We start from the raw sequence: 16,287 nt of genomic DNA, 5'->3' as shown, positions 1-16,287 counted from the left end.
AGAAACCTGATTGACTTACAGGTCATGAAGATATTTGAGGCAAGTTTGGTCGGAGCTTTGTTGATGAAGATGAAAATGAGTTTTCATGAGTGGCTATACAGATACAGACAGAAGTATTGGTACCCTTACAGTTCAGAAAAGTCTAATATTTTCTTTTCAGCCATTGCTGGGTGCTCCCACATGTATGTTTTGGGTCATTATCAAGCTGGAAATGAAAAAATCAAAAGCTTGTGATTTTTTAAAAGTGGAAAGGGTAAAAATACTTTTGGCCACATCTATACAATGATGTTGGCATGTCAGAAAAATCCTTAACTATAATTAACTTTAGAATAAAGTGAACATTTCCCAACTGTGCTGTTTTGGAACTGATTCCATCTAAACGGGAAAATTCTGAATCCGTTAACTATAAATGTCAGCTGAAAGACATAGTGTTATGAAGTACAGTATATGAAAAACTATATATATAAAAGAATAATTCAACTGAGCTGCGCATAGAATACACAAACACACACTAGTGAAAACATACTTTTCATGCTGTACGAAGCATATGGACAATGGTCTACAGGTGCAGATCTGTGCTTATTAACAGAAACCTGGCTCAGACCCACAGACACTATTCCTCTTGTTGGAACAAGAAACCGCGTGGCTCTGGGCATGGAGGCGGCCTGGCAGCTATTTTTAACTCACTGTTAAAAACAGAACCAAAAAGTCATAAAAGATTTTACAGCGTTTGGAGCAATGCTACTTCAAATGGTGTCTGACCCGCCCGTATTCAGACCACCGGGACCATACACATCGTTCCCAACTGAATTTGGGGAAATTCTCACTGATTCAGTCATTAACTTGCACAATATTATAATACTTGGAGATTTCAATATATATGTGGACACAGAGACTTATGCTTTCATCAAAGGTTCCCTGTCCCTCCTGGACTAACGGGACCAATGCATGTTCACAATCATACACTAGGCTTGATTATTACTTACAGAATTTATGTTCATCATGTATCTGTCTGTCCATTGTCATTCTCTGGTCATTTTCTAATCACCGTTGTGATTCAGCCACCCTCTTTGACTATGGCAGATTAGACTATTATGACACGTCACCTAAATGATAGAAATTCCCTGTGATTTATTGATGCAGTAAGTAATGTGAACTTCATCTCTAGGAGAAATGTCAACAAAGTCACACATACCTTTAATGCAGTGATTAGTCAGATTTTGGACGAAATGGCCTTTGAAAAATAAAGTGGTATAAATCACCAGGCACTAATCCATGGTTTAATGATCACACGTTCTTACAAACAGCAGTGCCGCAGATTGGAGCGCAGATGGAAATATGTGGGGTTAGAGGTGTTCAAGTTGGCATCGTCCAACAGCCTGCAACAATATAAGCAAGCCCTCTACAGGGCACCTGCAGCCTATTACTCTAACCTTATTGACCATCACTACCTTTTTAAGACAATAGCTTATCTAACAAATAAGGCTGAACCTCTGCTACCACGTAATATTAGTAGTGATTTTATGGACTTCTTTAATAATGAAATCACAAACAATATACTTCCAGCATGTCCAAATGACTCACAAGTACCTCTGATGCAAACACAACGTGCAAACACCCTTAAAGTATTTCAGCTAGTCAATGAACACAGTAATAACTAAAACCAACTAAAACCTGTCAGGGACACAGCCCAGAAACTGCCTTAACTAAAGTTTTAAATGACATAACAATGGTAAATGATACTGAGAATGCAACTGTGCTCATGCTTCTGGACCTTAATACGGCCTTTAACATGACTGACCATTTTACTGCATTACAAGCTGCACCAAAAACACTGTTTATCTTTCTAGGACAGTTTTTTCCCAATGCAGTCCTGGGGGACCCACAGACAATCCACGTCTACCGGGAGCTGGGAGGGAGCAAAAATGTGGACGTTTTAGTAGGGAACTCAGAGGGAGCAAAAACATGGACCGACAGTGGGTCTGCAAGGACCAGATTGGGAAACCTTGATGTAAAGCATCGCAGACATAATGCCCTGGTCTTCTGGCTAAGTTTGCATACACACACAGGCACACACAAAAAACCACACTCCTGGAGGTAAATAAACCTGAACTTGGGTGTTGAATAAGTGTTTTTAGTAGTAAGTCACAGTGGCTCCTTACTAAGTCTTGAAGAATCAGCTCCATTGTAAAACACAGATACTACATTAAATTCTCTGTGGCCACTTTAACTATAGTTACGCGTCTGAATGGAGCTTTTGATGCTATGACTGAACAGCACTGGTGTAATATTGCTCTGTCTGTGCCCATTTGGCCTGCCTTTGATAGTTTCCCAGTTATCCACATGGCCAAGACCCCTCCAGTCCTCCAGGAGAGCAGGGCAGCATGCAGGGCAGCATGCAGGGCAGTGATCTTCCCCCAGGCTGAGCGCTTGTCAAAGGACATTCAGGTAGAGAGACACTGGCATGGAATGGAAGGCAACAAGCCAGGGAATAGACATGCAGCCGAGAGTATCTCAGCAAACGCCATATTTTGGATGTGTGCTGAGAGTGGGACACTTGGGTATTACCATGATGAGCTAGCGGAGAACATCATGTAATTCTGTTTGACGCATGCGCAGATACTGAGAGTATACTCTCCCGATAGGCAAAATGTCAGACAACTGGCATAACAGTAAAACAGCATACTGTACCACGGTATTTCCTTTCAGTCTCCTTAGGGATTTCAAAATACCTGAATAGTTGCTTTTTAAAATACAGTCAAAATACTGTATACTGTCCACAAAAGATACGCAATTGCACAGAATATTCGATGGAAGTTAATTGTACATTTTTATTGTTACTGTGGCTTTCCTTTTGTTCATAAATTCATAAATTCAACCTAGCAAAAATATTTTAGTTTTCTGTCATATCCCTTCTTTTATTTAATTTTCCTGCAACTTGAACAGTGAGGATTGGAAGCAACCTCCGTTACACAGAATTTAGTAAGGAGATTTGTCATATAATGTTTAACTTAAAATGTTACTTTTAATCAAGTGAATTGTTTCAGTTTATTGTGTGTTTCTCATTTTTACAGACATGGGGAAAGTGGGAGGAAATTTTCAATGATCTTTCTAAGGCTACATACCCAGCAGAAATGGATAAAGGGCAGAGCGATACCTCAGAAAACATACCGAATTCAGCATTCAGGGTTAATATTTAACGCAAAAAGGATAAAGATAACAGCTTAATGATGATGATGATGATGACAATGATATTAATGTGTTAAATACTTGTTTGAATTTATCTCATAGACGGAACACTATTCTTCGATGGCACAAGCCAACAAAGAGTAATAAGAATGAAGGAGGAGGCTGTGAATCTTTTTAAGGAATTTCCTGCCCCTCCAATTGGGGGCCACACTGGTATAATGAAAACAGGAAGTGCCGTGTGCTCAGGAGTCTACAGACATTGAGAAATTGGGGTGTAGCTGTTAAGTATAACGTTAAGTAGAAATGTTCACAACAGTATATGAAACTTAACACTCATTTTTTAAGGTGTCTAAATGTGACCAATGTGAAAGAGATGCACCTGTGTTGAGTGCAGTTAAATTGCTGGATTGCATCAGGGTCACCATTACCATCTTGCAATGCACAATATTTTATTGATGCACTCTAGTGCTTGTTCAGTTCAGTCCAATATCACTATGTCACTGACACTTATCTGCCATTTGGGAGCTGACTGGAATTGACCTCACTGGTCCACTGCCAAAAACATCCACTGGCTTTCAGTATACTTTAAAGGCAACTGGCTATTTTTCAAAGTGGTTGGAGGCCTTCCCTCAAAAACAAAATATGCAGTGGAAGTAGCAAAAAACCTGTGCACAAGGGAGACTGAATATTTGACCTCAGATCCTGAACCTTATGCTCAAAAAATTTTAGAAATTTATTCCAGTCTTCTTCTGAAATGGCCTGAGCACTGGCTAGTGGAACAGAGACGATATTTTATATCATGCTAAATAATAATTTAGGGTTACGTTTACTAGCAGCTATGAGATTTGTAAAATAAGCAGTTCTGGCTTCTTTCATCACATCATTGTATAACCAAAGCTGATCTTTAAGATGTTCACCATGACCCACCAGACCAGTGGCCTTCCACAAATGCTCTGTTTTGCGACACTGGCATCTAAAACTCCTAATTGAATCAGATAGTCGAGGAGCACCATAATTAACAAAACGATGGCTGACTTAATATGGAACAATGTCATTTAAATTATCAGTACAACGATCATTAAAAAACTGCACCAGTGATTCCACGTTGTCCTCATCAGAAAATACAGAGTTATTCAACCATTAGGGAGAACTCAGAGGTAACGGAATTGGGTATAATGCAGCCACATTTAACTTTTTTTTGTCGTAGCAACTCCGAACTACAGATTAGTTTAAAAGGTATGGACTTTTGATTACTAAAAACAACATCATTTAAACACAGATAATAAGCACACCATGAGAAAATGCTAAGTCCAGTGTATGTCCTTTGACATGAGTAGAGCTAGAAACATGTTGAATTAGATTAAAAGTGTCCATTATGGATAAAATCACATGCTGATTTACAAAGGGGATCGTAGATATGAAGGTTAAAATCACCTAGTATTAGACTACGTCCGCAGTAATACATTAAAATGTTTTTACAGGAGTTTCCGGAAGAAAAGATGAAAAATACTTCCGTGTTCACACTGCTCTGTGCAAATGGCAAATGATATAGTTATGAGGGGTTCATGATGTGTATTTTTCATTTTCACATTTAACCAAAGCTTTTTAGAATATATTTCTTTGTATTTCATCTGAATTTAACTATAGTTACATATATGAATGTGTTGTTTGTTGTAGATTAAGCACAATGTGTCATTTGCATGTTTTTTGCCCAACTAAATTTTTTAAATAATTCTAGAAGTGGCAAAGTATATATTTTGACTTTGATTAGTAATAAAGTTCAGTTTTTATAAACGCTTTACTGTTGATTAATATCAAACACAATCATGTGTTTAAAGTAAATGCACATATTTTATTAGGCAAAAGCGAAAAATCATAGTATTCTAACATTGCAAATACAAGCTGTACATAAAAGGAACCATCAGAGCAACAACACAGGGATCCAGAAATTTAGTCACTACACGTCTCTCTCTCTTCTCCTCAGTTACAGTGTACTCTGATGGTCAATGGCTGGATATCTTTATCATCAGCTAGAGCTGCACTTAAATCTGGCTCAGGTACAGTCTAATACAGCATACAATGTACACAAAATACGATTTAGCTGCACACAAGTAAGCAAAACAACATATGCCAGGTAGCGAGAGTCCCGTTCACATGTGGCTTACAGTACTTCTGTGAAAAAAAGGCAACACATTCTTTATTCACGGGAAGAATAACCAATTAGGAAAAGAGACATCGAAATGAAGAGAGCTAATAAGAAAAGAGTCACGAATTAAGTATGAATCAATCGGAGCTGACTGAAGTGGGCGTAACAAAATTTTTGCGTTTATGAGGGTCCACACTACTGCATTTACAGGAAGATTATTTGTCTGGAGCGGTGAAAGTTTTCTCCATTTTTGGGAAAAAAGATTCGTGTTAGTGCGGCCGGAAGAAAATTTTTGCATCACTAAACGAAAGCGCAGTGTAATCAGTGCATGCTCATTACCAAAATGAAAGCGCATTATTGTGGACAGATAGTTATAACCTTATCAATGTTAATAACCGAAGTTAAAAAAATCTTGAAAATCCGAAAGAAAACACCCAACAACACCAGGCGGGGACCAACTTTCTACACAAGTCCCTCAGAAGAATTATACAGCGCGGTACTATTTGACATAAGGAAGGTTTTTTAAAAATAACCGCTAATCCACTGACACAGCCAGAAAGCCAAAGTTAGCTCAAAAAGGAGCAGCCCTCCAGAAACAGTTCTGAAGCTGTCTATATCACGCTGTTAAGTCTCAGTTATCATCATAAAATCCATGCCTTTGCGACAGAAGAATTTATTTAAAAATGAACAATTTGTTGGTGATGGAACAAGAATTTATCAGAGTCATCTTAATGAACGACTGAGCTAAAAAATAACCATCACCAGTAATTGCAACCAGTACCCAAGACAAAACCCAAAGCAAGCTAGGATTTGTCCCTTAAGGGGGAGCAATATTACATACTCTTGGAGGAAGCCATTGAAGCCGCAGGGGACGTTGGAACAACAGATTGCAGGCAAACCGGTGTCGTAGTAGATTCAGAGCCAAGGGGTGAATCTCAGTACTAAGAACACAAAGACCATACATGTGGTCTTGAGAAGACCAGTTTTGCTCACTTTCCTTCCAAGAATGATCTTGCAAGATCACGAGGACAGAGAACGCACCAATTGTGGATTGAGACACACTGAAACAGTCCGTTTGTGGAGGACAAGCAATAAGCTCAAGGTAGCACAAGAGAAAAGGTTAAGGAAAATATCACTCAGTCACATCAAATAATGACAGAAGCATGTGCAAAAAGGTTCCAAAAAATACATAAATCTAGAGTTCAAAGAAGGATTTGAAGTGCTTTTGGTGAATGTGTGTGTTTTTTTTTCCTGAATTAACTGAATTTCTTCCTTGTTTGCTTTATGGATGAGTAATGATGTCTGAACAATATCATAATTGTTATGAACAGAAGGCGAGGGCACACAAATGCAGAACATGGTATGTCAATCCCACAGTGAAGGCCAGAGACAAGAGGCAGGCACACAGGGAAGGTCTGAAATGAGCAGGAACAGGAAAGGACAGGAACCAGGCAGGCAGGACAGGAACCAGGCAGGCAGGACAGGAACCAGGCAGGCAGGGCAGGAACCAGGCAGGCAGGGCAGGAACCAGGCAGGCAGGACAGGAACCAGGCAGGCAGGACAGGAACCAGGCAGGTAGGACAGGAACCAGGCATGCAGGACAGGAACCAGGCAGGCAGGGTAGATCAGGGCCAGGTAAAGATACACTCAGAACGCTCAGTATGTCACATCAGAGTGAGAACAATACCTCACACTGAATATGAGGCTGATCTCAGTAAGAAAAGCTTTCTGTTATCAGCACAGTGCTTTGAGCCGTCAGTGGGTTTACTTCCGCACCCTCTTCTGGTACCATGCCTCCTCAGAAGGGAGAAAGCTGAGCGAGGAGTCTAAAGGGAACAAAGAAGCCTGGTTCCAGGGGATGAACTGGAAGGGCATAAGGTTGGAGGCTTGTTGGGTGAGACAGTTATGGGCATATTTAGCTCATGGGAGATAATGTACCCAGTTGGTGGGATTGGTGGAACACAGGAACCAGAGGGTCTTCATGACTTCTTAATTAGTGTGCTCCGTGAGGCCATTGGACTGCAGGTGATAGCTGGAGAAGAGACTTAGAGAAATACACTATACTGTATGGTCAAAAGTATTGGGACACTCCTCTGAATCACTGAATTCGGGTGTTTCATTCAGACCCATGGCCACAGGTGTTTAAAGTCTAACAACTGGCCATGCAATCAGGTTTTTAAGCATTTGTGAAAGAAGGAATTGTTCTGAAGAGCTCAGTGAATTCAAGAATAGTGCTGTCATAGGATGCCACTTTTGTAATAAGGCAATTTGTGTGTCTGTTGGGTCCATGGCTAGGGTGATGTACAGTATTCTGTTATGGAACAGAACACAAGGGTTCATTTTCAACCAGGCAGACAGAGACAAAATTGACAGGCGGGATCTTTGTCAGTGTCACGGTGCAGAAGGTTCGGTAGCTGGGGAAGTCAGTCCTACACTGATAGCTCGAGAAAAGGGGCAGGCATACAGGGAAGGTCCAAATGGAGAGGGAGTGGGGCAAGGCGGGACCAGAAGACTGGCGGATCCGGGAAAAGAGACAGTAAGAATGCTCAGTATGTCGCATTGGAGTGAGAACCATACCTGGCACTGAGTGCAAAGGCGATCCAGGTATTAACAGGAAGCACATGTGCAATCACTCAGCCTTAATGAGTCGGCGTTCTCACAAGTAGGGCGTGACAATGATACTGCTGTTGGCATGTTGGTGCAGTGATTCTGTCAATTTAAATCCACTGAACACTTTTATATGTAGCTTTTTCAGACAACTTACAGAAATAAATGAACTATTTTAAATTGTGTTGTTTTTTCATTATAATCTTGGTTTATTTATAGTGCATTTCCACACTTTAGACTGGCAAATCTTTTTAAAGAATAGCCTCTATATAATACATGTTTTCCATGTAGTGTCTGATTAGGATGGTAAATTTCCTTGTCAGAACATGTTATCACCGACAAAAAACTTTGGATATGCTGATATCCATCTTAGAAAGCATACGTTTCCTTATCATAATGCATTACAGCCATTTAAAAACCATTTGTAATTCATTCTGACAGCATACATTTCCTTATCAAAATTCACTATCGCTGTTAAAAACCATGGACATATGGAAGGTGTGACAATTCAATTAACAAATATTGTATATTCGTATTTAGATATATAATTTGATTGATTATTAAAATAATTTAAATTATTTAAATCACAATTTAAATGAGACCAGCAACCATTATAATTATCTGTCAAAGTCACCCATCAAACTGGGGCGGGCGGGCTCTAAACAAAACCTAACATCTGATTGGTGCATTTGCAAATTAAGTCACAACAGATCGATCCAAATCCATGTGTCTGTTCTTTAACGCGGACTGATCTTGCCTAGTCTGCAAAAAGATCCTCATAATAAGTTTCGATGGCAGATGGCTGTGTTTACATGATGACCGTTGCAGCCTTTGTTTTCGCCCCCTACTGCCCCCTGTCACTGCAGTTCCAACTTTGGGGTGATCTGGGATCTGTCGCCGGGAAGATTTGCTGGTGTAGATTTCCATCGTCATAGTGTTTTCGTGAAGCAGTAATCAGAGATCAGATAGAGTAAAGAGAGTGATAATAGCGAATGGAGTTCGTAAGGTTAAGCCTCTTAGCACCTCGTTACCAATGGCTTTGTTGTCACTAAGCACTATTGCTTCAGTTTTGGTGCAGGATGTCTCTGAATTTTAAGAAGTACATGTCTTCCCCCATACAATGTGCTTGCAAGGGTTGGAAAGATCAAACAAATAATTTTTGAGTTATCATGCTGATGAGATGAAGTGCCAGAGGCTGCCCTTCTCTTTGGTATAACTATGTGGCGCTGCTTTTGTCTGGGTCAGTTTCAGCCGATCTGTTTCAAAATTTTGTCAGTTCTAGGTCATCACCCATACAATGGCTCTTCGAAGTTTGAAAAAGATCTGTCAAATAGTTTTTGAGTTATCATCTTCACAATAAAGCATCTGTGGTGGCAATAGACCATTCTCAAAATCACATGTATTCCTCATTTCAAGAATACAATTACTCACACCATTGCATCCTCCATGTGATGAGCAACAGGCTTGTCGTGTTACCCTCTGCCTTCATGTCAGTGTGCGGGACATTCAGTCTAACCATTTCTCTTATATTACTGCTCCCTCCTTCTTCTCTAATATCAAGCACTCTGGGCCAGCATAATATAAGCACTGGCTTAGGATACCAGATCACCAAAGAGAAAATCTCTAAAGATAGAAAAATGCATTACAGTGCCGTGAAACCTTGAAATGTAAATGAGTTCATTCAAGGCAGTGAAGCTGTACCAGCATCCTGAAAAGGCTAGTTGTTTTATTACAGCTTGAGACTGGTGTTCAGAAGAAGGTGAACCCATGGAAAGAATTAAGTGATCAGTGGTCATCGCTGATACACCACGACAAGTTGTGTCCTCTGTGTTTAACCCATATGTGACTTTCGTGACATAGCAGGGGGCAGCTAATTCAGCGCCCGGGGAGCAGTGCTTGGGGGTGGTACCTTGCTCAGGGTACCTCAGTGGTGCCTTGCTGGTCGGGGATTCGAACCTGCAGTCTTTCAATTATAAGTGTGCTTCCCTAACCATTAAAGCCACCACTGACATGTCGCAGTAAATGACACAACAAATGATGTCAACTCCCATTCCTGATTTTGCATTGTACTCAAGCTCATTTATCTGAGACGTCTGCACTATAATGTGATTAACTTTCACAACTAAATGGAATAAATAAAAGCTGAAAATGAAAAGCAGAAGCGTCAGAGCAAGTCTTTTGGAACTTCACGCAATTTCCATCATTTGTTCATCTACTGTCTTACCATGTCTGACACACATTGTTCTTGTTGCAGTACTTCATGATATTCATTAGGTCTTTGAGTTAGCCTTGTTATACTCAAAGTGCAGGCCATGGCCCAAATTAGTATCTCAGTCTGAGAATGACATGGTACATTAACCAAACAGCTGTCCCCCATCTGCCCTTATGTACTTGGCCTAGCTTGAGTCCGATGCTTAGTAGAAGAGAATCGTTGAAGACGAAATGTGCTGAACAACAATGAAAATATCTGCACTGGTCATTTTCTGTTGCCAGTTGAGTTATTCCTCTTTTCCTGTTGGATGTTGTAAATTACAGGTCATCCCCAGGTTACGAAAAAGATTCAGTTTGTCAGAGTTTGTCCTTAAATCGAATTTGTAGGTATGTCAGAAAAATAACAATACAGGGAAGAATAAACAATAACAACAATGCAGGGATAATAAAATAAAAGTGACTACATACGGTACCGTGCTGTACCTCGAGCTGTCACGTCTCGGAGCGAGCGAGCGAGCAGGGAAGCAGGAGAGCAGGAGAGCAGGAGCCAGGAAGCAGGGGAGAACGGGGATTTATTGCGGGAAGCAGGACCGGGGAAGCACGACAACAAACAGCACATAACGTCAATGACCGAACTGGGGATACAAACGGAAACGCGGACTAAATACACTGAACTAATGACAACAATCCGAAACAGCTGTAAAACACTGGGATTCCACATGAGGTTAACGAGGGGGCGTGGCACACATTAGGATCAGACGGAGCGGGATATGACAGGAGCTGACAAACCGCAGAGGCTGGGCAATGCTTTCACAAGAGTCACAACGTATTGGGTGTGTTCGTTATTGAGAGCTATTGCATTTAATCTGAATTTTTACTATAATAGGTTACATGGTAGTCCATTTGTGAGTTCAAGTTGTCCATAAGATGGACGTTCTTAACTCGGGGACTGTCTGTAGTGCACCAAGAAGACAGACAAAATCCTTCATCTTTCTTACCCCCCTGTATCGCTTCAATCTTGTTGTCTGTTTGCTCCTGCTTAGCATTTCTGGCCTCAGGTTGAAGATCAACACTCTAAAAATATCTCATTCTGAATGACACTGTGCTTTGAAGTGTTCTCTCACTCTCCCTATTTTCTTTGTTTTCTTCTTCCACACGGCAGATATTGCCGAACATGTGCTGTGAACTTCGAAGCTCTGAGTGAGCTGGTGGAGCAGACCCATGCACAGAAGCTGGCCCGCTTTCGGTGCCTTCCCCCTTTCTGCCAGCAGCACCGCACTCACCCCCTCTTTCAATGCATCATTCCTAGGCAGAATCACGCGGCTCTGCATGCAGGGTTGCATTTCAGAGAGGGAGAATGAAAGGTCAGCAGAGGAGGAGGGACCCACATGACGCTCCACACAAACCCCAAGCAGCTCTTCTAGCTCTTCTGAACACTAACAATACTAAGCGTGAGTGAGTCAAGTTGAGTCAATGTTGACTGTTGGGTAACCTTTGTCAAAAAGACAATTGTTACTTATAAAACTGCATTTATACCAAAATCATGAGGCCCTGACCAGCCCTGCTGGACCTTATCTGTCAAACTGAGGCTACGTCAGAGACCAGAAACTCTTCAAACTGCAGCCACACTGGCCTTATTCGTACAGGGGGAGAGGGATTTCAGAGCCTGGACTGTTCAGCCGGCTTCAGGAGGTGTGTCGAAGCTTGACTGTTGCTGTTTGCCAGTGATTGGGTATGCAGGCCCCTCCCAACGCAGTGTGGCAGGGTCATAAATCGATGCCTGTCCTTGGCCCCCCCAGCAGGCAAAAATATCAATGCTGGATAAGCAACTGAGTTTAGACAATGACATTGAAGAAGATTAAACTGCAGGATTTTTTTAGAACAAGTTTGTATATTTAACAATGCCTCGCTAAAACTTCTCTTTACCTTTATACGACCTGGAAAGTCCTTTACTGCTTCTGAACAAGAACATGAGAAAGTCATTAATAATACAATAATCTCATCTATAATATGACAGTAGTCAGAGTGCTCTGATATGCCTTATTGATATTTTTTCCGATTCTGTATAATGATCTTTATCTCAGTGCTTGTATTATTCTTGAAAATCAGTCCGTAAATACAGTATAACCTATAATTGCAGGGTTCATTTTGGTTACTTTTGTCTTACATGCTATGTCTGTGAGGTGGCACAGTGGTCAGCACAGTGTCTGTGAGTGTATCCTGTGATAGGTAGGCGCCCTGTCCTGGGTTATTCCCTGCCTTATGCCAGTAGCTTCTGGGCTAAGCTCCAGATTCCCACAACCCTGCATAGGACAAGCAGCTATATAAAATAGATTGGATGGATATACTGTATATGCCCACAGGAGGCATTGCGGCATTGTGGGTAATTACGGGTACTGCTGCCTCATGCCTCCTGGGTTAAGGGTTTGAATCCCTACTCTGCATGGGTGTGGAGTTTGAATCTTGTCGCTGCGTTGGATGGGTTTCTTCCTGCAGTTTCTAATGGCATCTTTTCCACTGGCGCACAGGAACCAGGCCATACATGACCTGCGCAAAAGAGAGACACTAGTTCCAGCGCGGTTCCAGCTCGGTTCGGTTTTCCACTGCAGGAGGGTCGTCTCAGTAAAGGCGAGACAGTAACATAAAACCACTGAGGCACTTATTTACTGTTCACATGTTGTACATCATGTTTTACTATGTGCTAACTGCTGCTAGCGCGCTTCTGACGATCATCGTGTTAGCATCAAATGCTAGCAGAATTAGCTTTAGCTAAGTTTTGAAAGCTAGTATTAGCTTTCAGAAATGTAGATTATGACTTTATTCCGTTCAGCCATTTGATAGTACTCATTGAAGTAGGAGGTGAGAGGATTTCAAGTTCCAAGCTATTGGGAATGCATCAATACATTGCGATGTGCAATATTACTAATAATAAATAATATATATAATATGCCATTTCTTCCTCCAGATGATCCATGCATATCGACACAGATCACCAGTATCTCCATGCGTTTCCACCAATCCGATGGTAGTGACACAACCAGCTTGGTTTAGTCACACTTTCAGCCCTAATAGTAAGCAGGACCATGTCACCAAGGGTACGGCTCAGGTACAGCTTGAATAATTTACAATGGAAAACCAGCTATTTGCAGTACGACCCAGGTAAGGCTTGATTCTTGCTGGCAGTGGAAGAGCTGACGCCAGAGTATGTATGTGTAGTGGCGCCCCCTCCTGGACGTCCCGCAGCCTTGTGATCTTTGCTGCCTGGTATAAGAGGCTCCAGGCCCTTCTGTGAATGTGAGCAGCATAATTCGTTAGAAGATGGTTGGGTGACGTGCATTTCTTTTATTTAACAGATGCCTTCATCCAAAGCAATGCACGTTTTTGTTTTTCATGAGAAAGCAGAGTCCCTGGGGATATTGGGGGTAAGGACCTTGCTCAATTCTTACTTTCATTTGCAAAATAACAACATTCAGCTGTGGTGAGACCAGGAACAGCTCATTAATGAGTTTATTGAGCTACATGAAAGGACCACAAAGAACTTCAGCTTATTGGTTTGTCTGGTATGTCAGTATGCAAATATATTGAAGAAAATCACTGGAATTTGAGTATGAAGAAAAGTATTATTTTGCACCAATGGCTGTTCAGTCATTTTTGTTTCTTTCTTTAAAAATGTTATCATCATTCTCATTCTGTTTCTTTGCCGGAAGGCTCTTGATCTATAATTATTTTGAATGAAAACTATTTATTTTTGCAATTATTGAGCAATGATAAAATAATATAAAAAGACTCTGCTATCCTAATGGAATCTCCTAAATTGCATCAGAAGGTTCTGAAATGCTGCGAGGGGTCTCAGATGACGCTGTCAGTCTCACATCCACAGTTATCGCTCACTGAGTCCAGGCCCTTACTGGACACAAGTTTTGACTAACTTAAAAGACGTATTCCAAAGATGACTTCTTTTGACCCAGCTGCCAGGTTTCTATATAGAAAAATCTGACAAAAATTGACAACCATAACCCCTACCCAGGCTTAAGCTTAACCATGACTAACCATGAGTACGGCTTTTGGCATTTTTAGTTTTTTGATTATATTCACAGATTTTTATAAAAGTTAGTTTTGCCATGTGGGGACTGAAAATGACAATGGCAAAATAACAGGTTTTTATCATATTGTGGGGACCAAATATCCCCAAAATGTAATATATAAATGACCACACACAGATTCATATGCACAAATACTTGATAGGCTCAAGATTCCTATAACCCTGAATAGGACAAGCAGGTCTAGAAAATGGATGGATGCATGGATGGATATACAAGTCATCATCGATCGGTTCCGACTCATCAGTCATAAGTCTTCTAAGTTGGCAATTTTTTTTCATATGCAAAAATGATCATATGTATAGTATACTGTATGATAAAATGATATCATCTTTAAGTCATATTGTTTGGTGTTTTTTAACCTTTTTACTTTGCTGCCGTCAGTTGGGGTGCATACACTCACTCTGCCAGACACGGTGCAGTCGTGGTCACATATTTGCGGGCTTGGAACGGTTGTAAAGTCAGTCAGTCGTATGTCGCATAGGTCATAAGTTGATGACGACCTACTGTATATATGTCATGGTTAAACCTTTGTTCTATTGCCCAGGCAACTTCATGCATTGCAGAGTCATGTCTGTGAAATTAAACAGATGAAATTAATTCTCATTTTGTCTGGTCCAAATTAGCCAAAAGAAGAACTCAATTAAGCTAAACTCTATTCACATTGTCTGATATAGAATGTTTTATAATTAAATAATTTCAGTTGTTTTTCAATCTTCTCTCACTTTTAGATGGTGTTTTAAAAAAATAGCTTGCTAACTCTAGCCTGCTGTGGTTGCTAATTGGTGGTCTCTATTGATTATCTTAATATTCCAGTAATCTACTCATTAATTTGATGTTTAATCAAGTCACTTTTTATAGGCAGGAACCAACCCAGGCCGGGATGCCTTCCCATCTCAAGAAGCACAATCACTTGCTCACACATAACAATCAATGTGGGCAGTCCAGTTCACGTAAGTTGCATGTGTTTGAACTGTGGGGTGTTAACTCACACACATAAGGCAGTGACGTGTGGCAGCAGCTATACTATGTTAATTAATATTATATGTTTATTATCTACCAGACTATGTAAGCTGATGCAGCTATGGAACAGGGATAGCATTCATTTTAGTGGTGATTATTTTAAGATGCAGGAATCATACAAGTTAAATCAAGCTAAATATTTTGAGTCAAAGTGATGACAAAGATAGGCTAGGGTACTCCAAGAGGCTAACGGGGACATAGCTTATCCGTAACTAACCTTGCATTATTGGGTGAGTCCGGGGATGTCTTCTTCTAAGATATTGTTGCATTGCAGTAAAGCTGTTATGATATTTATTGCCTGGGACAACTGCATTTTCATTCACTTTTAAAGTGAAGTGCTTCCACAAACTGATGCTTTCACTGTTTATTTGGACCCTCTACCATATTGCCGAGTAATCGAGAAGGCAAATTTTAATCAATGTTTTTATAATCGAATGATCAAGTTCAATCAAATGATCATAACAACTATGCACAAAGCTAATATTACTTTTTTGTTAATACTGGAGTTTGCTGTGAATTGGTATAACTTGGGGTCCAGAATTCTGTCCATGGTGGGTTCTCCCTAAGCGCTGGCCTTATCGGTGACACCCCAGAGAATGACAGTGCCTTAGATCATTGTATCTTTTTGTTCCCGTCAAAATGGCAAGTTAATTCAGCAACAGGTGACTGCCAGAAAACACTGAAAATCCATGGACAGACACTGAAAGTTCTCTGGCTGTATCCTATAGCAAAAAGATGATATACAGTATATGTTAAAAGGTTCCATTAGAAGGACTTACTCCTGAAAATCCCAAATGTGAGTATTAAGGAAATACTATTTGTGACCTTATTCAATCTCATTCCATAATCTGATCAGAAGATGAATGGCCCTTGAATTTTTTTTAATGAATATTCATTATGATAGAATACTGTATGTACTAGCAGACCTAATAGTAGCAGCAGTATGAGTTCAGATGAATGGAACATTAACTGAGTTTTCAAGGCTGAGTTTTCGCCACGCTGGACCACACT

General features: G+C 40.5%; 1 protein-coding gene across 1 annotated transcript in view; it reads right to left on the bottom strand.

Moving 5' to 3' along the window:
• The window catches only part of LOC111840315 (LHFPL tetraspan subfamily member 4 protein-like), a 45,723-nt gene that overhangs the window by 14,720 nt on the left and 14,716 nt on the right, over positions 1-16,287 (bottom strand). The gene's annotated exons all lie outside the window — the stretch shown is intronic.

This window comes from Paramormyrops kingsleyae, chromosome 6 (assembly GCF_048594095.1).
Source record: "Paramormyrops kingsleyae isolate MSU_618 chromosome 6, PKINGS_0.4, whole genome shotgun sequence".
NCBI classification, from domain to species: Eukaryota; Metazoa; Chordata; class Actinopteri; order Osteoglossiformes; family Mormyridae; genus Paramormyrops; species Paramormyrops kingsleyae.
The sequence above is the reverse complement of the archived record's forward strand: the minus strand, read 5'-3'. Positions and strand labels throughout refer to the sequence as shown.